Genomic DNA, 24,301 nt, shown 5'->3' on the forward strand with positions numbered 1-24,301 from the left:
TGATTCTGCATGTCAGCAAGGTCACTTCATTACAGGTGAAAGTTTACTGTGACACACAGAGCTTGGAATTTTACGTACTGAACTTTCTTGGATCGGGGGGGCGGGGGGGAAGAGAAGATCATTCTGGTAGCCTTATTGCCTAATTACACAGTAGTGAAAAACATTTTTAATTCTGTAGTTGTTGGTTTATCTATCCAGCTAGTCAAGGCAAATATATTTAGTGTTATCATGCCATTGTTAAATCAAGTTTCCTGAGGAATTAGCTGTTTAAATAATTTAACTAATCTTTGATTTATCATCAGTTAAGGATTAAAAGCAAGAATCCTAGAATAAGATGCTGTAAAATATTATATATCTTAATTCAGAAGCTGTGACTTCCACCTTTCCAATGACTAACCAAGCCAAAGGACTATCTGTTAAGCAAAAGTAGATTCTAAAAGTGACTACTTAGTAAAGGTGTCAAGCCAATTGCAACACCTGAGTGAACAGCAACAATTAACATTTTTAATAGCAGGTTTCTTTAAGGACACTAATTTAAGTGTGAATACTTACTTTATCCATCCATGGACAAAAATGAATAGAGGTGTTGACAGAGGTTTAGCTTTGTTAAAGTAATTGATCACCTAATTAGAGAATAGAAAATACGGATCCCAGTTACCTGTGTACCACTTGAAAAAGTAGTCATATTTGTAATGGCTTTGAAGCAAGGGTTGACTAAAATGTACTCCAGGCCTTTTTGAGGTTAGTGTTTAACCTGCTGCAGGCAGTTCTCTCTGTGATCTGATACTGGCTTGTATCAGAAATAGTGTGGCCAGCAGGACTGGGGAACTGGTCATCTCTCTGTACTTGGCACTGGTGAGGCCACACCTTGAGTACTGTGTTCAGTTTTGGGCCCCTCACTACAAGAAAGACACTGAGGTGCTGGAGCGTGTCCAAAGAAGGGCAATGAAGCTGGTGAAGGATCTAGGGCACAAGTCTTATGAGGAGCGGCTGAGGGGTCTGGGGTTGTTTAGCCTGAAGGAAAGGAGGCTGAGGGGAGACCTTATCACTTCCTACAACTACCTGAAAGGAGGTTGTAGCCAGGTGGGTGTTGGTCTCTTCTCCCAAGTAACAAGCAATAGGACAAGATGAAATGGTCTCAAGTTGCACCAGGGGAGGTTTAGATTGGATATTAGGAAAAATTTCTTCATCAAAAGGGTTGTCAATCATTGGAACAGGCTGCCCAGAGAAGTGGTTGAGTCACCATCCCTGGAGGTACTTAAAAGAGGGGTAGATATGGTGCTTAGGGGCATGGTTTAGTGGTGGACTTGGCAGTGCTAGGTTAATGGTTGAACTTGATGACCTTAAAGGTCTTTTTCAACCCAAATGATTCTGGTCATTGTGCAGATTGAATGATTAATGGTAGGTGTTTGCTGACCAAGGGACTGAAGCGATTTTTGTTTTATGTAAAGCTGAATTGAATATGGACTACTGGAATATTTGGGCTGCTTGAATTCAGCAGTATTATTCCTGATTGCCATAAAATCAAGGAAAACTCAAGAACTAAAAGTTAAAATGTTGACTATGTAGAAATTGAATTTGGGCTTCCATTAACACTAAACCTCCTCCTCTGTTGTACAGTGGGTGTTTTCCAGGACTCGGTGACAGGACTAAGGGGTATTTCACTGCAGATGAAACTTTGGGGATCGGCATTCAAGTTTGCCCTGTAGTGATGAGAAATCACTTTGCAAAGTCCTACTAGAGCTAATATGCTTTCAATAGTGTTGGTATTGTGTATTTGCTTATGTGTTTAGCTGAGATGTTTGGGGAGTTTGTGTCACGGACAAGTGCTGAGTGAAGCTGAGCACTTCCGGTTCTTTCCGCTGAATTATGGTAAGAAGATGTCTGTCTGGACAGGTAAGGGGAACCGTAAAAATGTGCTGGAGTAGAGGCAGCATTTGAGTGATTGTTGTCTTATATTTTCATTACAGAGTGAGTGACAAAGTGTGGTTGAAATAACTGAGCTCCGACCAGATGAGGTACCTTACCTGGGTGTAAAGCACTGCTTAACTTGGGGAAGGAGCTTTTTTGCATGGAGGAGTTTGGCTGGGATATCCCTGAAGTAAGAGATAGGAATTAACTCTATGGAAAAGACGTACATTACAGACAAGCCTTTAACCACTCTTTACTATGTGGGGTTTTTTTATATCTCTGTGCATTTCAGAGTGCTTTGTGGGTGGGCAGGTGAAATGTTCTGCATTAGAGATACAAATTGATTGCTATGTACATTGTTCAATGTTACAGCCATTAACTCTCTGGAGCACCCAAGACTGACCCTGAGTGTGCAGTTGTTAATGGACATTGCAGGAAGAATGACCTAAATGACTTGCAAAAATTAACTTGTTGGTTACTTGATTAGTTACTTGGTATGCTACTTTTATCAGCAAGCCAAACTTTTTTTTAATGAAACTGAGTTACTGAACAATTTTTGTTGCTAAAACAAGTATTCATAATACAGACTGCAGATGCTTCAGTGAACTACAGATTACTCTCTTTCACTCCTGCAATGTAGTCAAAGTCTTGTCATTTGTTTTTTTTAATGTTTTCTGAAAAGCACTTTGTTTTTCCTTCCTCCTCTGAGATCTTTAAGAGGTATTGCCCTCTTGTTCTCCTTTGAAAGCATCTTGGGCTTGCTGGATGAAGGGGTACAGACCACAGGAAGTGGCATTTTGCTAGCCCAGGTGTATTTGCAATGGGCCTGCTTGTGAAATTGCTGAAGTAGCTCCAAGTTCTCATCATCTGGCTAGAAGAGCACGTTAAGCTGAAGTCTGGGATGTTCATTAAAGCTTGACACTGTCATGAGGTGATACAGATGTGCATTGTGTCCCTGTCCACGTTGCTGCTGGCATAAGAGCAAGCGTAGCAACAGGGTTTTGTTTTTGTTTTTTTCTCTCCTCTCCTTCACATGGGCACAGTGTCTTTTTTACCTTAGACATGCCAGCTGGGGTGATTGTGTAAGGAATTAATGTTGTGCCACTTTTTCCCACCTCTGTATACTTGAGGGAAATTAATGCTTGTTATGTTTGTGGATGTTACATTCTTCCTGCATGGGAAGTGAAGGCTGGAGTGAGGTTTGCCTCTGCACAGAGCATATCTGAGTGCGATCCAGTTAATCGTCTTTGATCCCGTACAGAGTTGGTAGTAGACCAGCAACTTAGACCGACAGCACCTTGACAACCTGTACTGCAAGCTTGTGAAACAAGTTCAGGAGGGAAGAAACATATTTTGTGAACTTTTCTGCAATTTGGAAAATTATGTTAAAGGAGGAGTGGGACTCACCATTTTATTTCTGTTCAGAATTAAAACCTAAACCAATGGCATTGTAGCTCATGGAGGAGAAAATGAGGGGAGCAGTAAAGAGGGTGCATCATGTAGAAACAGTAGTGTATCTGTTTACTGGAAAAACTGTGCTACAGGATCTGTTGTGCTAAGGACCAGTATCTGCTGTGTGACAATAAAATATGCAAAGAACTTCTCTATATTTCTTAGGACTACTCAAATACTTATAGCATGTGCTTAAGGACTTCGTTAGATTGAAATACCGAGCTTGCCTCTTTGCAGTTTTGGGTTCACAGAATGTGTTACCTGTTTGATAGCATGTCATCTCTGCTACTGAGACCTGCACTTTGGTCATCACAGAACGTATTTATAGGAGAATAACTTGTCACTGGCCCCAACGCTCCTTTTTAGGCAGAGATAACTATCATAAGGATTTCTCCCCTGCACTGCCTTTGGTCTATAAAGTACTAGCATTGAGAACAAAGATAATTTATCACCTTTTCCATATTACCAGATGTCTCTTTAATTGATGGGAATCTTTTTACAATCACTTTAAAAAAAAAAAAAAAAAAAAAAAGCTTTTGAGGAATTTTCCCCCAGTTGACATCAACTTAATGAGGGGTTGTGACTTTGTAATCAATTTTAATTATTGTGTAGTTAATAGTGCTAAAAATAACAACTTCAACTTTGATATTGGATGATTGATTTGTGAAGCCACTTGTAAATAATTGATCTTTTGTTCCCTAAAGGTTTTTCAGTTAATGCTTTTTAGAGTAAAGAAAAAAAAAATCCAGGCAAACATTTCAGTAGCTAAAGCACACGTAATATAATGTGTCATAGTAACCACGGCTGCCATAACTAGATTCCTATAACCTAAAAGCTATGTGTTTTAATAGTTAAAGCCGAAAACTGAAAAATCAGTATTTCTAGGTGTTTTTCCCATTCCATCATTGACTCAGTAGGACTATGATCACATACAGCAGCCATTTTGTCCCCCAGTTTGTCAGCAAGCAAGACTCTTTAAAATAGTCAGCAGACTCTGTCAAGTGTTGTAATGCTAATAAGGATCAGTTCCGCTAAGGCTACTTTACAAAGAGAAAGTAGAAACTGCATCATCCTGTTATTTTAAGAATACATGTGCTCAGTTTACAAATGACAAGATGGCTTTTTTTCTGCACTGGTAACTGTCAGTCTGAAAGACCAGTTTCTTCTGGATTTTTTTCCCTGTTGTCAACAGTACTAGAGGGTCTCTGATTAGACCTTTGTGCAGCCTGCTCTTCTGTTATTGAATAATAACTGCAAATTTTACTTTTAATATTTGAAGTGGAGAAGCATCTTTCTTCATTCCCAGAACTTGTCAGCCTTGTGGCATCAAAGATTTAAATGACATGTTAGAACAAGCCTGTTTGTTTGCATGTATATTAAATGAGGTGAGAAAGAACAAACCGGTTTTGGATCATTATTGTTTAGAGTAGGACCACATTCTGTATGTTTGTGAAGTAGTTTGAGTTCCTTCAGAGGAAAGGTGCTATAAGTTAATATTACTGTTCTGTGTGTAAGTGATAGTGGGTCGTTCTGTTCCTTGGCAGTAATGGGACAGTGAAAATGGATTATCATTAATGTCAGCAAATACAGTTTTAACAATGTTAAAGCCATATCTTTGTGAAACTAAATGAGATTTCTCCTAACACAGCTACTTATTTGTATTCACTATGCATTGCACAGACTACCTCACTATTCTTAAAGCAACTACCAATCACCATGAGGAGTCAAGCAGACGCTGCATTCTCCATAATTACAAGCAATTTTCCAATTGAATTATCCCATGATTTAATTCCTTAGCTTGCATCTGGAGAGCATCAGCAATGTGCAGCTGTTTTGGCTTTGAGAATTAATTGTTGCTAAATGCATTAAGAGTGGTCTTGCTGCAATGATTTCAGAAAAGAGTTAAATTCCCAGCTCACTTCTGGATTAAACTTTTACTTCTTATTTCCTGTTCTCTTGACTCAACATCATGATACAGGCCATGGGTTTAGTAGCATTTGTCTTGCGTAGTTGTGAATCTTAATTCAAAGTAAATATGTTTAGTCACTGAATTGAAATCATATTACAATGAAACACAGAGTTTAACAGAACCATGCCAGAGCCAGTAAAGGCTGGAGATTAATGATAAATTATGTTAGTTTATACTGCTGGTACAACTGCATAGCTATGGTTTGCAAAAGAAAGAGACCATAACTTTGCAAAGTACCCAGTGAAATAGGTATGACTTCACATCACAAGGGTTCTTTAGGCAGGCCAACTACTTCAAATATAGGAGGAGCATCTTAGTCATTTGTCCTTGAGGGAAGGGTGGACAAGTGTTTAGACTGTGAGTAACATTTGTTTTATTTCTGAAATTAGAAGAAGAAATAGGAGTGTGAGGCTGAGATTATCATCAGGGTTTTCCAGAGTCTGTTAGATTCCAGTGAGGACAGATTTATTTATTTTTTTTTTTAGTCTAAAGTCCTAAATTTGGTTTTGGTTTTGTTCCCCCCCCCCCCCCCCCCCCCCCCCCCCCCCCCCCCATTAAGTCTGAAGACTGTAGCTAGGGGTCTTAAGAATCCTAAAATACAGTGGTGTATTTTCATAACTCCTGCAGGTTAATGAGAGCATTCTTGAATTGTACTTAATGATACGAAGATGATGTGGAACTTGTAAAGCGTGCATTAAGTTTCTAGCTTTGACTTGTGTGACCTTTAGGTTGGTTATTTAATGTCTAGGCCCCTGTTGTAAACAAATACCTTTTGTGAAGTGTTATTGATATAAAGTAAGGTTGATATAAAGTACTCACTTTGTTAACTGGTTTTGTCGCATTAATTCAGATAACAAATTTTTTAGCAAGAAAATGTTACTGTTAAATGAATATATAGTTTAAAAGATATCTATCCCTGATAAGTAGAGATTATTTATTCAAAGCTCTGGAACGTGATTATGTGGCTAAATATAAAAAAAATGGCTGATTTAAGAGTTCTGAGATCTTGCAAGCCCCATTCATGTGAAATGTGCGATATGTACATTAACTTCTCTGAAAGCTTGGCTGTCTTCATCCAGGTATTTGGACAAGTTTGAGCCATCTGTTTACTAAGTCAAATTAGCTTCTGGGTAATGTCCTAAACCACCTTAAGGTAAGGTAGCATAGCCCTATTGAAATTCAGTGTTTCTTCTATTTATCAGGAGACAGATCCTGCATTAGTATAGCTACTTCTGAAGAAAATTAATTGAAGGAAATTATTTACTTAATACCTGCAGGATATTTGACCTTACACTATAGTATAAAGCTTCTAATTATATTAATGATGGTGAATTTATATGAACTTGGAATAGAAAATAAGTTCTGTTTAGGTATTGTTTATTTTTTCAATACATTTTAAAGATGTTTTGTGGATAGTGGTTCTGTTTCAGAGTGTGTACACAGATTATCACAATTCTGGATATGACTTGCTTTCTCAAAGGCAATTTGTCTTTGCCCAATGATGAATATTCTATACATTTATTTTGGGTTTTTGTTTTTGGTTTTTTTTTTTTTTTTTTTTTTTAGACTGCAGCAAAATAATTTCTGTTATGCTGAATTGAATCTACAAAGAAATGCAGAGTCCGGTATTTTATCTTTTGTAGCCTTATGATAGAAGAAGGGGGGTGGCAAGCCCCTTGCTATAAACACTGTGCTTTTCAAACACCTTACAAGGACAAGTAGGTTCTAATTATATCTGAATAATATAAATATGATTGAGTTTGCCTAATGATTATGTCTGGCTCATGATTTCTCCTTCCAGTGAGAATCATGTTGTGCAGGTTTAATGTAACCAGGACACTAAGGCAACAAGCAATTGAATTAGCTGCTGCTTGTAAAAGTTTCCTTTGTTCTTGCCCAGAAAGCAGCTTTCTGTAGGGCTTGTCTGCTGAAGAATTTCATGCTGTTATTTTTAAATTCCTTAAAGGGAGGCTTGATTTGGGAACATAGATAAGTAACGAATGCCCTGAATTAAGAACTTTCTTCTCTTAAAAACTAAACAAATTTTATCAGTTCTGTTCTATGGCTGGTGATGTTTTATCCCATTCCCATAGAAATGAAGCATTGTAGTTGTATTTGGAAAGCCTATGTGAGCAATTGCAGATTCTTCACAAACTGAATAGAGAAACTCCTAAAGGAGGAGCAGTGAGAGAGGCGTAGTAGGATTGTCGGGCCAACCAATATAAGAACTTATGACTTGCTGCCTCTAGACAGTGTAGAGAACAGAGAAGCAGTGGGATAAACGTGGCCATCTAGGATTGTGAGGCATTGCTAATATAATAGTGGAATAAAGTAAGGAAGAATGTGATGCCTTTAGAACTGGAGTCCTGGAGGTGAAAACTGTAGTAGAAAATGAAAAATCTTGTACATGGAACATAATAAGAATTTCTGTTCCAAGCAGGGGTTTTATCAACTGGAAATGGAAGTGGTAAGAGAGACTTGAGAGTTTCTGTTAATTGCCACAGCAGTCAGCTGCAAGACTGGTGAAGGTTTTCTGGAAGAGGGAAGAAATGCTGTTGCCATTGTATAAAACAGTAACAGTGCATATTGCAGAGTACTACATACCAGTCTGGTCAGATATATTTGAGAAAGGAAATCTAAAATGGGAGTAGGTGTAGAAAAGGGCTCCTGGAATGGTGCTTAGGGAGCAGAGATCTTCCCACACCAGATAAAATTAAAGAATGACCCTTTTTAGTCTACTGACATAAGGAGTACATATTTATATTTATATTTATAAATATATTTGAAGAGGGGCAGACAAGTGTTGAATTACAGAAGAGAGCTCGCTGAAGGAGGGAGAAGTGTTGACCAAGGAACATGTGAACAAATACAGGCTACAAATTCATTTAGCATGGAAATGAGAAAAAGATTACAAAGTATCAGAGCTGTGAATTAGTGGCCCAGTGAAGGGAGCTGGTAAGCTAGGCAGTTTTAAGATAGCACTTGATATTGTCCATCAAGAGATGAAAGAGCTGCCTTTCCTGGTGTTGTTGCTTGTACTTCTTGCTCTTAAGTACCTACTGTGGTAACTTCTGAATGGTCCGTAAGGCAATTATTAGATCAGGATTGTTCTTCCCAGCTGTGTACTGCACCCATGTATTTATACAGAACTACGGTGTGCTGAAAACATCTGTAGCTCAGACCATGCAGATCCTGTAAGAAGTTCCCAGCCTGCAGCTGCACCCTGTCCCACACAGTTGGTAGCACTGTCAATTTTCGTAGTGATACTGTTTCATACAAGTGTATGGTCTTGACTTGCCATTGTTAGGATGCTGGGTTTTCTCTGCTTTGCAAAAATCCTGGTTTTATGGGTTTATTTTCGTGTTTGCTGTATTTTTTTTTTACATCACAGAATGAAAGGGCTTCCACCACCCCACAGAACAGGGTGGCAGTAAGCCACTGGTGCTGTTTGCTTAGCCACTGTGAAGAAGTAAAAGTGGGCACTTGGCAGCTGCATTGGTTCTCCCAAGTCCTCCCCCAGTCAAGCACCGCACGCTGCACTGTTAACGTTTGGTAACTGAGCAGTTAAGGATGTTGTATTCTAATTACCTGGCCAATTATGTGCAGTGCAAAATTCCCTGCTAGTACTGCTGTGATAGCCTGAACTGCAGACAGTCTTGTGATTAAACTGTCCCTCGATGATGAAGTCGATAATTAACAAGAAGGCATTTTGCTGAGTGGTGAACAAAGTCAAAGAAAGAACAGAATTGAGTTTTCAGTGTTGTAATATGGTTTTAATGGTGCTCTTCTTAGGGATGAGAATTGTCTCTGACCTCCCCTGAAATTAGAAATGCATACCCATGTGCAAAAATGTGGACCTGATCTCTTTACACAGAGCATAATTTTGATCATCAAAGGGCTGGCGAACCTACTCTCTGAGGAAAGACTGAAGGAGTTACATCTTTTCTCCCTGGAGAAGAGAAGGCTCAGGGGGGGACTGACCACATCACAGTATTCTGGTACTTAAAGGGCAGCTGCAAAGAGGCCAGAAGCACTCTCTTCACAAAGAACCATGTGGAGAAGACAGGGGCAACAGGTACAAATTGCACTGGGAGGGCTTTCATCTTGACATAAGAAAGAAATTTTTTTACAGTAAAAGCAATCATTCACTGCAAGAACTTCCCCATTGCTGCAGGTTTTCAAGATGGGATTGGACAGGGTGCTGGATAATCTCAGGTAGGCTCCCTTTCCCATGAAAGGTTGGACCAGATGGTTTTTTGAGGTCCTTTCCAACCTGGTCTGTTCTAGAATTCACATTTTAACTGGATAATGCACCTCAACGACATGTTTTTTCTGTAATCGTTTCATCCCAGTAACCCAGGCAGCCCATGCCAGCGCTCTTGAAGAGCATTCATAGCTGAGTGTCTTTGTCCTTTGTGTCAATAGGTGGAGTTCTGTGCTTTCAGCCCTGAAAATTTCAGTGTCGCTGTCCAGTGATGACTAAAGGTGAAATATTTATTGTTCATTTGTCCTACAGTCCCAAAGTAGGAGTTAGACATTTACTCCTCACAGTGTTAAGTGTTACACAGACATGCAGTGAACTGGACAGAAAACCACACAGCTCATCCGTGTCAGCCTGGCATAAGCTAGGAGTCAGGCAGACAGGAAAAACTATGCTACATTGCAGCACTTTACTTGAACTGATTTTCCTGAATGTCTGCTTGAGCTATTCTCTTTGGAATTTATTAGCTTTTATTGAGGGCTATCCACTTAGAAAATTTAATCCTTGTGAAGATGTCAGCTGAGAAAAATTAAAGTACTCTAGAGACTGTATTTTTCTCCCTTAGAAAATTCAAAATATTAACAGAAGTAATTATCCTGAATGGGCAAACGTTACAGTTACAAGTTATCCTCAACGTTGTGAACATAATTAAATTATGGTAACTGGTTTAAATAAACTACACCTGGATTTGTTTTTTATTTTTGCTAAAGGTTGTAGCAAGACAACTTAAAAATATACATGAACTTGTATAAACATCCTTTGGCCTGCTAAAAATTAATTTTGTACATGGAACAAGCCATTTTCCTTAAAAGAAAACAAATAAAGAAAAGATTAATTTCAGTCTAGAAATGAAACTTCTGGCAAAGATCTTTCAAAGACAAGAACAAGTTAAATCAAGGACTGTGTTCTAGCTAATGTAGTTCATAAAACCAGCAATCATCATTTGGTAAATTAGTGCCTGAAAATGGGTTGACAAACATAGAAAGTATAATGCAGTAATTGCATGAGCTCTGTGGGTACCGGGTTATTATGGCATTAAGATTATCAGCTAAATTAAATCTGAGTAGTGGTTTGTTTTGGTTTTTTTTTTAAATTTTGTGCTTGGATTCTGAAAATGCTCCTCATGGTTGAACATGATACCATCTTCTGTAAAAGAGGGATGTTTTCCTCTCTGTTTTTTTGAGTGGTATTTGTCCTTAGAACAAGTACTTTATGAGTTCTCGTGTATAGCAACTTCTACTTTGATGATTTTTAATGGTCTTAAAGGCATTAAAAACTTGCATCTGATCTCTCTAAGGTAAGTCTTAATATGTCAGTCATCGCCTTACTATTCGTGGAAATAGCAAAAACTTTAGAGAACTTCAGCTGTTACAGCAGATACACTGGCAAGCTCAACTTTCCTTTAACCAAAAGCAAATAGAAGGAACTTCCCTTAACATCTTTGATGTTTGTGCATTTCAACCATCCATATAATACATGACATCAAAACTAGGCTGGACTCCTAAAAAGAAGAACACTTACAATGAAATTTCCACTATCAAATCTGGCTGCAGGTCCTGAAATGTGATAATATGTTCTTGTTCAATTTCATTTTCCTTCCTGTCTTTAAGTTGGGACAGAAACATGTGAATATGAAATATATTAGCTCAATTTGGTAGAAATTCAGGCTTTTCTCTAGAGGTGTGTGAAAATGTGAGGGAGAAATTAGCATTTCTTAAGTTGTAGAAAATGTCTCTTTATCCTGCAGAATTTCATCAAAGCACAAAAAAATCTATAGGCCCTTAGACTTATTTTTATGTTTTGGTGGTTGTAAGCGAGAAGCAAGTTGTTTAGGTATCTGTGGATTGTACTGTTAGAGAAGGTTCATAAAATGACTTGTCAGCCCCTGTAAGTTGTTAGGAATGAAACCAGAATCTCCTACACGTGCTAATTTTGAAGAGGCTGAGAGTTAATGGTGATGTCCAGTGAACTAACCCATGGGGAGGCCCTAGATTGGGAATGACAATAACTTTTCTAATTTTGTTGGAGTCTGAAGGTAAGAGCTGTCATGCCATCAAACTAGCATTTCATCATGTCTAAGATATTGTTGCAGACACTAGTACTATATCATACTCTTTGAGGGACTGGTGCAAGAAGCACTTTAATGTGTAGGTGTGGAATAAACACCTAAAACCAACTTCCAGCCATGTCCAGCAGGGATGGCTTACATTGTCATAACCAAGCATTCATATCTCCCTAGAGCTGTAGATATTTTTATCTCTATAAAAAGCTGGTGCTTTCCTTTTTTTTTTCTTTTCTTTCCTTTTTTTCTTTTCTTTCCTTTTTTCTTTTCTTTCCTTTTTTCTTTTCTTTCCTTTTTTCTTTTCTTTCCTTTTTTCCTTTTCTTTCCTCTTTTCCTTTTCTTTCCTCTTTTCCTTTTCTTTCCTCTTTTCCTTTTCTTTCCTCTTTTCCTTTTCATGCTCTTGGCTTCAATACTTTATTGCAGTGAGTACCAGAAGCTAATAGTGTGTTCTATGAAAGGTTTTTCTTTTATCAGTTTTCAAACTGCTGCATTTCAATGGCTAGACTTTTCTTTATCCTAATGTTAGTAGAGCTTTATTTAACATACAGGAAATTATGATGTTCTTCATTTAAAAAAAAAAGGCTGAATTTATTGAATTATTTTTAAAAACCTTTCAGAATCTAATTCTCCTTTATCTCCATGGGATTGAGATACCTGAGCACTGTTAGGTACTTAACAGCCTGTAAAAAAATCTGTCTATAGCAGATGTGTGCTGTTTATTTGTGTTTTTTCTTTAAGCCTTGCCAGACTATAATTAGAATGTTTTATACAAGTGTTTATTTGGACAAAGCATTTCACTGGTTTGGTGGACTTCTTCCATAGTTTGCAAAGCCATTTGTGCTTACCTTTTGCGTGAGGCTTAGCAAATCTGCTAAAAATGTGTTAGTTTAATGTGTATGAGTACTTCAGATCTGTGGTACTTCAGAAGCGTGCTATTGAAGTAGTGTGGCTTAATTCAATTCTCATGTAAAATAACATATTACTCTTAGATCACTCTTTATTAACCAGCTTTCAAAGAATACAGATAAAGACCATTAATTGCTTTTCATCAACGATGTGGTTTTAGCTAATCATACTGGTTATGTAACTGGAACATCATTTTATAATTGACGGTGTATTTCTAACTATTACACAAAACTCTGTTGTAATTGATATAAATCAGAGGCAAACGTAGGGAGTTTTCAAGTTACAGAACTGCCTTGGAGAGCTGGAGCTCCTAGAAAGTTAAACAAGTGTCTTCCCATTGTTGTAAATAAAATGCACTTGGAAGGCACCGATGAGAGGGACGAGGAACTGTATTACAGGGCTGCTGTTAAATAGCTGCAGGTAGACTCTTGTGCAGTAATTCTGGCTTCACAACTTAAGCGTTTCTCTGTGGTTTTACAAAACGAGGACATAGGAGGAGGACTGAGAAGATAAGTAATGATTTTGGTAGGCATATCTTATTTTGAGCTTAGTGATTGAAAGGACATGCAAAAATGTTGAGGTATGCTCCTAAAGCAGAAACCTAGAGCTCTGGTGACATCAAGATACAACCAAGTCGTGTGCCAAGCACTTGGGTATGCTCTACCTTTTCAGAATATCAGAACTCACAAAACTTGGCATTCAGTTGCTATAATTTTATCTGGTGGTTAGGAGTAGACTTATTACGCTGGGACCACAGAGAGGAATGAATCAACATATGAGTCTTGTAAGAGACAAGTAACTAAGTTGCTGGGGAAACTGGGAATTGTTCCTAGTAATCTTGTTTACTAGTAAATGCTGTAGTCTGTAAAAGCAGAAACATTTTCCTCTGCCAATACAAATTCATTAGTTTGCAATTTACAGTGTAAGTTGATACAAAGCCAAATTCTACAAGAGCAAAGTTTATTTGCATAGATTGTGCCATTGGTATGGTAGCTAACTGACTGGAAAGAGCATTGTCTCTTTTCTCTAAATTCTATTTAAAAACATAAATGCATGAGGATTTGTACCTAAATCATGTTTCATAAACAGTACAAAGCAGAGAAGGTGGTAACAGATTTCTGCACTCTAGTGTGAGAGACCGAACTGTATTTATTTCTCAAGAGCTCTTCCAGGAAAGGAGGAAACCTGGAGAGGCAGAGAAGAGAGAGGTTGGTTGGAATTACAAACTGCGGACTGTTATATCTGCTGCCACAGCATGGAGCAACATTGTCAGGGTGCTGAGCGGATGTTGTGACAGTGAGATTTACTGCAGAGGAAGTGGCTGTTAGCATGAGAGCTGTGGATTTGCAAAGGTTAGGGCATCGCAAATGGAAGAGGGGGCAAGCCCTCTCCCTTCAGTGGCATAAAATGAGGGCAGTGACTGCAAATGAACTCTTACAACCACTCCTTTCTGGGAACCTTTACTGGTGTACTTTAGGATGTATACAAAGGTGTGCACAGTTTAGGCATGCAACTTTGGACAAATTTCCTTTATATATCTAAAATGTCTTAGGAAAGTGAGCTTTTTGTTGTTGGTTTTGGTTTTTAATGAAACAACATGCCAGGGTTTGGCGTTAAGGTGAGGAGACCCAGAAAACAGTAGATTCTAAAATGTGTAGTAAAATTGGCTTTTCTGGAATCACTGTCTTTTCAAGGAATCAGTGTAAAAAAACAGTTGGCGTGAATGACTGAAAGTGCTTAGAGTTTATATTTAGAAGTGTTTAAAATCTTTGCCTGTAACTATTCATAGCTTTCATATCTGTGGTATCTCTTTAAAACAAAACCCCATATAACTTCTGTGTATGATATATCATCTTACATGCTACAGAAAGAGAAGGTTTCTAAATGTCTTTATATGAAATCAATATAAAATGGCAGAAACTTAATAAAATCGTTGTTGGAGATGCAAGAAGAGTACAGTCAGTCACATTGATTTATTTTTGATGGAAGTGAAACATATTTAGGTAGCACAATCTACATCCTGCAGACTAGATATTTTTTTTTTATTCCACAAAATTTTCTTGTATTTTCCTTGCAGAAATATCCCTTAGGATTTCACAGAAAGAAACCCTTTCTGCTCCATTGAATTTCATAGCAATCAGTGGTAGAAATACCATTCTCTGCTACCTTTCATGGCACTTGGATTGACTTGTAATCTTTCTTGACTGGAGAGATGTGTGATTAAACTATCCCAAAAGCAGAGGGGAAGAAAACATTTCTCCCCTTCTGTTTTTGACTAGCAATCTCATCCCTGACAGAGAGGTCTTCCAAGTGAAACATTTGTCAAATAAACTTAGAAAGCATCCTGGTTTCAAAAACAATGCAAGTTTCAGTTGGCTTGAATTGTTTCATGGAAGGTGTGTGGATCCGTTCTAGTTTGGACTGCCCTGGGACATCCTGGGCACTCCCAAGCAGTCTCCTGCTCTGTCTCTGCAGCCAGTTCTCTCTGCCTGTAATGCATTCATCGTTGTTGGGTTTTGTTAAGCTTACAATGGCAATTACCTGTTCTTGAGTTGAACTGTATTTGTAGCTTAATAAAACTTTATAATGGTCTTTAGTTTAGATAGCTTGATAGTTTTCTGAGAGAAAGGACATTAAAATACTTAAAATTCTGTCCTTTTATCAAAAGAGAACTGGCCTTTTCTTAAAGGATTCTATATAATGTACAGAGAAAGTGCTATTAAAGGGAATGATTGGACATGTTTTTATTAATAATTCAGAAGGATACAATCCCACTTCTAATCATAGTTCTGCCTAGCAAATCACAGCATCAACATTTGCAATTCTGTATTTCAGCTCAATGGCATCCAAATAAGAATGGATTTACTGGCATAGTTGGGATATTACAGGACTAAACTTGGAAAAACTGCAAAAATCTTTTCATGGACATTGCTCTAAGAGGCAGAGACCTCATGCAATTATTTTTTTTTCCTGAATATAATTGCATTGTTCCTTAATTTTTTCCGTCTTTCCTAACAATTTCTTTCCAGCCTAGAAGCAGCACACCTGCTCTGTCTTTGCATACTTACAAATCTGGGCACTACTGCTTCAAAATGTTCTTAGCCTAGGCGTGGGGGTTTACTCCCAAGCTGTTGCCAGTCAGTGTCCAAGCACGCTTCACAGCGTGGTACTGCATAGCATTTTAAATAAGATTGCATATTGATTGAGAACCTGGACTTTTCCCCCATACCATGCTGCTGCAGATGTGATCGTATAAAGAAATCAAGCCAACGTTGTGGTTTTTAAAAACCTTTGGGATGATTGTTAGGGTTTTCCTCATGAGTAAAACATTCTTCAAAGTTCCTTTTAGGGGAGATTGCTTTTTGTGTTTTGGGGTTTTTTGTTTTGTTTTGTTTTTTTTCCCCAGAATGTAAATTTAGTGGTCACTTGCCTTTGTAGTCTACCAATTTCCTGTATTCGTATGCTAGGAGGTTCATATAGCCTGGGAGCTGCAGTAGGAGTCTTACTCATTGCTATGAAGAGTACTTCTAGTATGTTCAAGTTGTCCTCCAGAGATTGCATTTGCAGACTGTTGTTTTAGCTTGGGAAAAGCTTTTGAGTGACATGATTGTCTTGACATTCGATTTAATGTATGAGGTTCTTAAAACTGTTGTTAGTAGTTAAAGATGATAGATACAATAAAACTAAATGAATACCATCATGTACAGCAGCAGCAGGGTAGTTTATATAGTAACAAAGCATTAAAATGGGTGAATAAGTTCAGATGAAAGGCTAGATCTTGCATGTCTTAATCAAAGTTCATATTCTCTTCTCTAAACCTTTTGCTGAATAAGGTTACTGTTGGTATAGTACAGCAGCCTTCAGCCTTCTGGGACGAGCTGGCAAGTCACATTGTTAATAGATTATTTCTCATGGCCAATAAGGTACTGTTGAATTGCATATAGGACAAGCACTTTGCCTTTTTTTGATCTGCCACAGATGATACTCCCAGGGAGCTAGACCAGTGACATTATGCATTGTAAATCCAAGTTCCCGTATTAATTACGTTTACTTTGAACTTCTCCACCTTTTTTAAAAAGATCTTTAATCTTTTTCCTTTGGACAGCCTCTGCTATGATAGTATGCTTGTCTGGGAGTTCCTTCCAGACATCTGTAACATCATTCATCTTCTCAGCAATTCAGTGCTCTCCGATACTCCATTTATACCCAACTTACACCTAAGCTGAATGGTATCAGTTGAAAATTGACACATTCTAATAAAAAGCATTTCCCTACCAAGGTGGCTTTCCCCTGCCCTTTCCTTGTCCAGGATGGTAGACTGTGAAGACTGTTCTTTTTGGAGTCATGTTTGGTCATCTGTGGAAAACAAATTAGTTAATAGATTTGAAGGCCAGAGGACACCATTAGATCATCTGACCTCCTGTGTACATATTACGTGGAAATTGACCTAGTAATCTCTGTATTGATCCCAATAAGTTATTTATTGAAAATACACCTTGGTGAGAGATGGCTAGTATTTGCTTTGCTTGCTGTGTTGAGTGGCAGTGTGGAAAGCAAATTAATGTTGTCAAAGTCTTGCATTATTTCAATTGTTTGAAGAGAGATAGGGTGAAAATATCAAGTTTCTGATAATGGCAGTACATTGCACTTATAATTTATGTGGGGAGCCCAACAGACTGAAAAATAGGAAAAGAGTTTTGGGGGTGGAAGGGTTATGTTCAGGTTACCCTTTATATAGCAGGTATCCTGAAAAGTAATTCATTACTTGGCTAAAAATGTTTATTTCTGCCTTAAAAAGAACAGTTTTAAAAGATGCCAAGTTCAGGACCTCCCTATCTAAAAGGGTTTAGCTGGCTGTAGTCAAACTTCTTCCAGACTCTACTTTGTCTTGCTGCCTGGCCTGAAAACAGGTTGCTGGTCCTGAGAGCTGTAGTCAGATACCAGCTCCCTGACAGTCTTCTGTATGACTGTCCTTGGAGCCCAGTTCAGTCATCACGTCAGAGCGACATGGGCTGGGTGTCTCACTGCAGCTGGTGGCAGTGCCTGCTGCAACCCCGCGTTCACTGCCCATCCAAAGTTACGACCATATGCTTTTTAGAACAGATGTCTTCATGCACTCGTTATTGCTGTGTTTTTCTTCCTGCGTGTCATTTGGCACTGAATTTTATTAAAATATATGTTGCTTGTACTGGCTTTCTTTTTAATCGATGATTTGACCTTTTATTTATGATTACCCTACCTTTATGCCAGTTGCAGACTTTTTGCCTATTGTGTTCTTCTCAATACATGTTATATAGTAGGACCTGTTCCCCTCTCCCTTGTGAAAATATGTTTACTTTGTAATCATCTCCTGTCTGTCACATTGTAAGACTCATCAGTCAGTTCTGAAGCCGTTTAACCTGTCCCATGTTGATTCTCCAGTGTTCAGAATGCTGAATTTCTTTTGAAAATTCCCTGTTATTCAAGGAGTTATTAAAATAAACCCTAACATTTTGGGAACTCCTTTAGCCATATCTTTCACAATATGTCAGTGTTACCAAGAGTAGATGGACTGTGTTTTTAAAAAAAAAAAAAAAAAAAAGTGGGGGGGAAAGAAAGCATATGAGTTGAATGAATGGTGATTTGTTCAAAACTGTACAGTCACAAGTATTTTCTGAATTTACTAATAAAACACCTATGAATAATAAGAAGCTGCTGCTAAAATGTTAAACAGTTGCAAACAATTAGCAAGTAGTCTTTTTGTATACTTCATACCACCTTAAAAAAATAATCTGTAATACTGTTGCTAAAGCCTACTTCCGAATCACTACTGAGTATGTTGGTTTTACAGTAGCAAAGTGCCCAGAAGGATGGACTTTGTCTGAACAGAGCTTTTGGCTCACCAGCATTCGAGTCAGTCAGCTGAACGCTGTCTTGGCAAGAGGCTTCCATTTTGAATTTATTCGAGATTACGATCAGGTAGTCCAGCTGCGACAAAGTGAAATGGGATCCAGGTCCCTGTCCATTATTTTGAACCAGAAAAAGCTCAAGTACCCACTTGAGTTGAATTTATTTTAATAAAGTATTCTGTTTTTAAAATGCATTACAGCAATTGCTCAGTCGAACAGGAAAGGTATTTATACAGTGCTCAGCAGAACCTTAGCTGCACACATGCTGATGCGTCGTCTTCGATAGCAGAAACTCACGGTTTTAAGTCATTGCATAATGCTTGGATAGACATCAAGAAGGTGGGTCTTTAATTTCAATCTGAGGGCATTAGAAATTTATATACAGTAAATGGTGACTGTGGAGTTTGTTTTTTTTAAATATTGTGATTGTGTTTGTAAGAAGTTCATGTATGTCCCTGTAAGTAAATTACATTCATTTATATGTCATTGAAGCATAAGACCAGAATTTTAATATTTTTCAGGTATTTTATACTATTTCTAACTTTACTAAAACATCTGCTTCATAAAATGTTAGTGTTAAATTCTAGTAGTATTTGTCTAGGGGTTTCACACACGATACTTAACAGGTACATTGCTAAGCCAGTGGGTGTTTTTTGTCTTGATTATGATACAGTTCTCCCTTTTTTCCTTTCTTTCTCACTTTGTCCTGCTGCTTCCAGATCCATGGTGAAGGGTTGGATACTTCACTGTTTCATCTGATGGAGTGAAATGAACACTTTCTGGAAGCTTTCAGCATTTTAATTAAACATGCAGATAGCTGAGGAGCAGTATATATTAAATTTTTTATTAAAAACATGGATAAGGTACAACATTAATCAGTGAAAAAGATCTTGTCCTTGCTTTTCTTAATGGATTATATTAGTCATTAGATCATTAGAATGAGTTCAAAGCGCTCCCTCTTCGTCTCATACTGTCACTTTGTTAATACCACTCTCTTATGAGTCACCTTCCCTTTTAGGCAGTAATAAATTTTACCTCTCCTCCTCTCTTCTTTTCGCCCCAGCACCCACTTATTTGATTTGTTGTGTAACTTTCAAGGAAAGGCCATGTTACCTGGCTGAGGAGATTGAGGAAGATGCAACTGAAGTGAAACAGCTAGGCAGTGAATTAGGTTTGCCGGTTCATATTCTCCTTTGATTTATATTCTTTCCAATGCTTTTGAAGCACAAAAGATGTGCTGGTGTCTGGAAATGAACACTTAATCTCATTCCACCACTCCCCCCCCCCCCCCCCCCCCCCCCCAAGGTTCGCATTAGCTACCTAAGTGAAATCTGATTTATGCATTAATTGGCCAAGGCTTCTATTTGACACCTCTATCACTTCCCAAGTGGGGAACTCAAGACAGAGTGCTTGGAGGAGTGCTCTTCGCTTCCTTGCTGGTATAGGTGTGTGCTTGGGTGCAGAATGGCAAACTGGTAGAACCAGCAATAAAAACAACGGTAAGACAGGAGATTGGTAATGGGTTTGGTACCTTTTCAAACCTGGGTCACTGGTTCAAATTCAGCCAGTGACCAGATGCTGGAAGTCATCACCGTCTGCATGGTGTTTGGTAGTCAGCAGGAAATGTGTCGAAGAACTCTGTCTTTTCCTTCAAAGAACTGGCCACAGGAGCTGGCACTAATTGGCCACCCCTGATGATGGCTTCAGTAGTGAAGGCAAAGATTCTGAGCTGCTCTGTCAGTCAGTCCTTTAGAGTGGATTCGTATCATGGTAGCGAGGTAATACGTGAGGACGCTTTCTTAAATTTTGACCTATATACTTGTTCTAAGAAAAGCAATTATTTTCATACTTTTTGAACTGTGAGATTGGCTGTGAACACTGCCAACTTCCAATCTCTTTTTAAAAGAAATACAGGATAGCAGTTTTCAAAAACTTTGTATTTTCCTTTGATGCTACTGAAAAATGCACACCACCTATGCTGAAGCAACTGTGAGAGTAACAGTAGCTTGTAGCTGCATAGCCGGCTAGTGGGACTAAATCTGCAGTAGATCATGGAGTCCCTTGTAGGATAGGATCCCGGTAAGGAGGATTTTTAAGGAAAGCCTGCTGTCCAGGTTTAGATGAATATTCTGCACCTTGACTCTAGTAAAGGAGAGGTCTCCAGTAATAAGATGACCATCATGTAGTGAGCAGTCCCTTACCTGGAGAATGTAGAATGGAATGCTTTTACAAACTTTTTAAGCCTGCTGCTAGCTCATCGAAAGATTCATATTTGAAATAGGTTATTCGTGTTGTGATTTAATCTTCTCCTCCTGTTTGACTCTTCTTTAGCAGTGAGCTGCATCCTCTGTATTTTCTTGCTCTGCATAGAAGTGTTGCATTCAGTCAGTCCTAGAAAGGAGCGTTGCCTCCTAAGAGTTAATGCTCTTCTAGTCAGATTTGCATTACAGTGCAAACATAAAAGTTCAAACAGTGAATTAAGAATATTGAATTCTCTAAGACACAGCTTGAGCAGTTCCTACGCAGTTGAAGAGCAATCTACATTGCATACAAAACACTAATCAAATAATTTTCAGTATAGAACATGTTTGTAAAAACTTTCCATCTGTTTGCAGATACTTCATGGCTAAATTAGTAGACTATTTCTACATTATTCAGTTACGGCAATGTGCACCTTAGCAATGCCTTGATAAAATGTGCTACAAAGACTGGCTGTGTTTAGAACAAGACAAGACCTACCAGATCCGGTGATACACCAGAGGTACATTTCATGATTCATATGATTTGCACTACAGTGGTTTCTGGGATCTGTATTCCCGGGAAGCACAAAATTAGTAAAAACCCACTCCTACTGTAGAAGAAGTTTACATGAAAAAAGTTATTTCAAAGCTCCCTGAAACTGATGAGAAGACTATAAAACCTAGGCATTTCAATGGAAAATTTTCAAATATTTTCAATGCCCTTTGGATCAGGCCCAGCATTTTTTTATTATAAGATTACTTTTATTTATTAGGAAATATTTCTGATTGTCTTTCAGTGTTTTCTTGGCATAGAAAGTTCTTAAAAATGTCTGGTTGTGATTTTTACAGATTAAGTACAGGGGATAAAACAGTTTTTTGAGCAGTCATGCTTTTGCAGCTATTGCTGTGATAACCACCACCTTCCTGAGCAAATTCTGTAGTAGAGAGACCTACTTGTTTCAACATGCCAGTAGATTTGCACATGATGATTATCTGTCCACCAAGTTGCAAGGATCAAATATAGCTCGGGATAAGTGCTCTTTTCTGCCGGGGAAGGAGAAGGACTGAGGCAATATTGTGGGATCTAAAGTATATAGGAAAACTTGTAAAAGAAACTGGTCTTCTGAAGGGGTTGGGGCATGTGAGTGGTCAGCTGGCATTAGCAGCCTGATGAAGTGTCGCACAGACCCAGTGTCTTCTTTCACTTGCTCACTCTATTCCTGTCGAGTTTCTCATCACCTCCTTTAGGACTCCTGCCTCAGTTGCCTGTAAAAACAAGCAAACAAAAAAGTCTCTCACCAAAGCCCACAAAGTGTGCTTCAGAACTGAGACTTGAACTGTGTGGTGGTTGTACTTCCTCAAAGGCAGTCTTTGCCTCTGGGTCTGCTGTGCTGGAAGCCAGATCATGTTTGAGTTATCGCCTTGGCTTCTACACACTTTATTATGCATTTATTAGGCTGTGTACCCCTTCTAGCATAGCTTGGTCACAGAGATAAATTTGGGTGGTTGTCAGATGTTTCATGATGTTTTCTCTTTTTTCCCTTTGGTTTCACTCATTACAGGCAATGGAACATACAGCTGTGATAAATTCAATCTCATGATAATGTGTATGTCTGGTATCTGATTCATCTTTGATTTCATGGCTGAATCCCAAAGAAGGGAGAGAGAAGGAAATTAGTAGAGGATCATGGTGGCAGGTAGGATTTAGAAACTGGTAGAGATGATGAAGTGTCAGCAAGACTACTTGCAGAAGAGAAGGTAATAGCTAAAGAGAAACCAGTGTGCATAGGATGGAAAAATACCAAAACTGGAGATAAGAAAAATGCAAAATGAATAGCAGTGATTTAAGACTGAGAGTGTGAGACCAGCAAGAGAGTTACTGTGTGCGAGTAGCTGAAGCAGAGAGGGATACATACAAGAGGTGATGTTGATTGCAGAAATTAGCACTGTGCAACCAATCCAGTTGCATTAACAAAGTTCATTCAGTCTCCTCCTTTACCTCTCCTAGACCACTTCACAGACTACAAATACCTTTGCTGCTGCCATCGCTGAATGCTAAATAAATAAGTTAATCCTCTAATACAATTTAGACATGAAATAAATAGGTCAATCCATTTATTCTCTAACTAGAGTTCAGAAGGATAACGAGGTTTGGCTGGAGGCGGTGTGGTGCCTTGGAAACATATTGCTGTTTAGCCTGTTAATGATCTTGTTATACTTAATGCTGATTCATTTTAAGTCATTCTTTTGTTTAGGCTTTTAAAAATTTGGCTTAAGAAAACACTAAAAAATAATGTTTTGAGAGAGACAAGCTCAGCAACAGACAGTGTCTTGTCCTTCTTCTTAGAATAAAATTAAGTTTCTGTGATCTTGTTTCTGTCTTGTTCTGCAGGTACTCACCTTGGTAGGTGAGTAGGTAAAGGTATTCCTGCTTATGAGGATTTGTGATCTAACAATTATGAGATTGCAAGAAAGCCGTCTTTCTTTTGCCTAAGTGGCAGACAGCTATATTTTGGCAAAAGATGGTCGTGGATAATAGCTGAGGTCTTTGATGTGGGGGTACATCCCTCTCTCTAGATCTTACTTGGTTGGATAACAGCTTCTTCATTTCTTATCCTATTTCGTAGTGTTACTTGACACCATTAGAGGCTTGCTTGGCCTTTTCTCAAAATGTGATGCTTTTCTGGGCAAGCAGTTTAAATCCCTAAATGACATTTGCTTACATGAGGTAGGTACTGAGAATTAATATGAATCATGTTTTAAGACTCAGATGAAAAGTACTACAGAAACGCAAAATATTTATTATGGTTTTATGTACAGTTCTCTTGTAATGTATGCATATTTGCTACAAATTCATATTGACATTTATTATCGGAAAATTTTCAGACTTTTTTGCTGTGAGTGTTGTAGGATTGATTTCAGCGCAGTCTAGTTTTTGAAAGGCTTTCTTTTTTGAACTGTAATATGCAAATCACAGCAGTAACAAAATCTCCAACTTCTTTTTCCTTTAATTGAATTTAGCAATTACAAAGCCATGGCACCTATGTGAACTGCCATATGTTATTCATCTTTCTTATTGTTCTCAATTAGAGTGTTGTCTGGTATGGTATGGGGTTGGGGTTTTTTTGTCTGCTGCTTCTGCAGTGATTAATATAATAGAGTTATAATCTCACTTATAATCAAACTTTCAGGAGAGCTTATTGGATTTGAGGTGACTTGTATGCAAGCAATTTCCCGACAGCCAAACTGGATGCTTGCAATTTATGGGATGTCAAACCTTTATCATTTCATGGCTAGATTACTAGTACATCTAATAGTCAGGTTTCTGGATTGTTGGGTTTTGTTTTTTGGTTTTATTTTCCATTTTAGGGGCAGTGTCTGTGTTTCATTAACTACAGCGTAATTTTATAGGAGGCCATTTTTTTGAGATACTTTGTAATTGGCTTGTTATCAAGGTAGCACAAAGCAACGCCTGTCAACATGAGTGTTCCAGGCACAGTGAGGTAAGGAGAGCTGCCTGGAAAAAATGATTTGCTTTAATGAAAATACACAGATTTCTTTTTTAAACTATATATCTTCTTAATGTACTAGGAATATTAAATTATATTATAG

General features: G+C 38.2%; 1 protein-coding gene across 1 annotated transcript in view; it reads left to right on the forward strand.

Annotated features, from left to right (window-relative positions):
- ALK (ALK receptor tyrosine kinase) overlaps positions 1-24,301 on the forward strand; it is a 321,448-nt gene that overhangs the window by 106,683 nt on the left and 190,464 nt on the right. The gene's annotated exons all lie outside the window — the stretch shown is intronic.

Source organism: Balearica regulorum, chromosome 3, assembly GCF_011004875.1.
Source record: "Balearica regulorum gibbericeps isolate bBalReg1 chromosome 3, bBalReg1.pri, whole genome shotgun sequence".
Taxonomy (NCBI): domain Eukaryota; kingdom Metazoa; phylum Chordata; class Aves; order Gruiformes; family Gruidae; genus Balearica; species Balearica regulorum.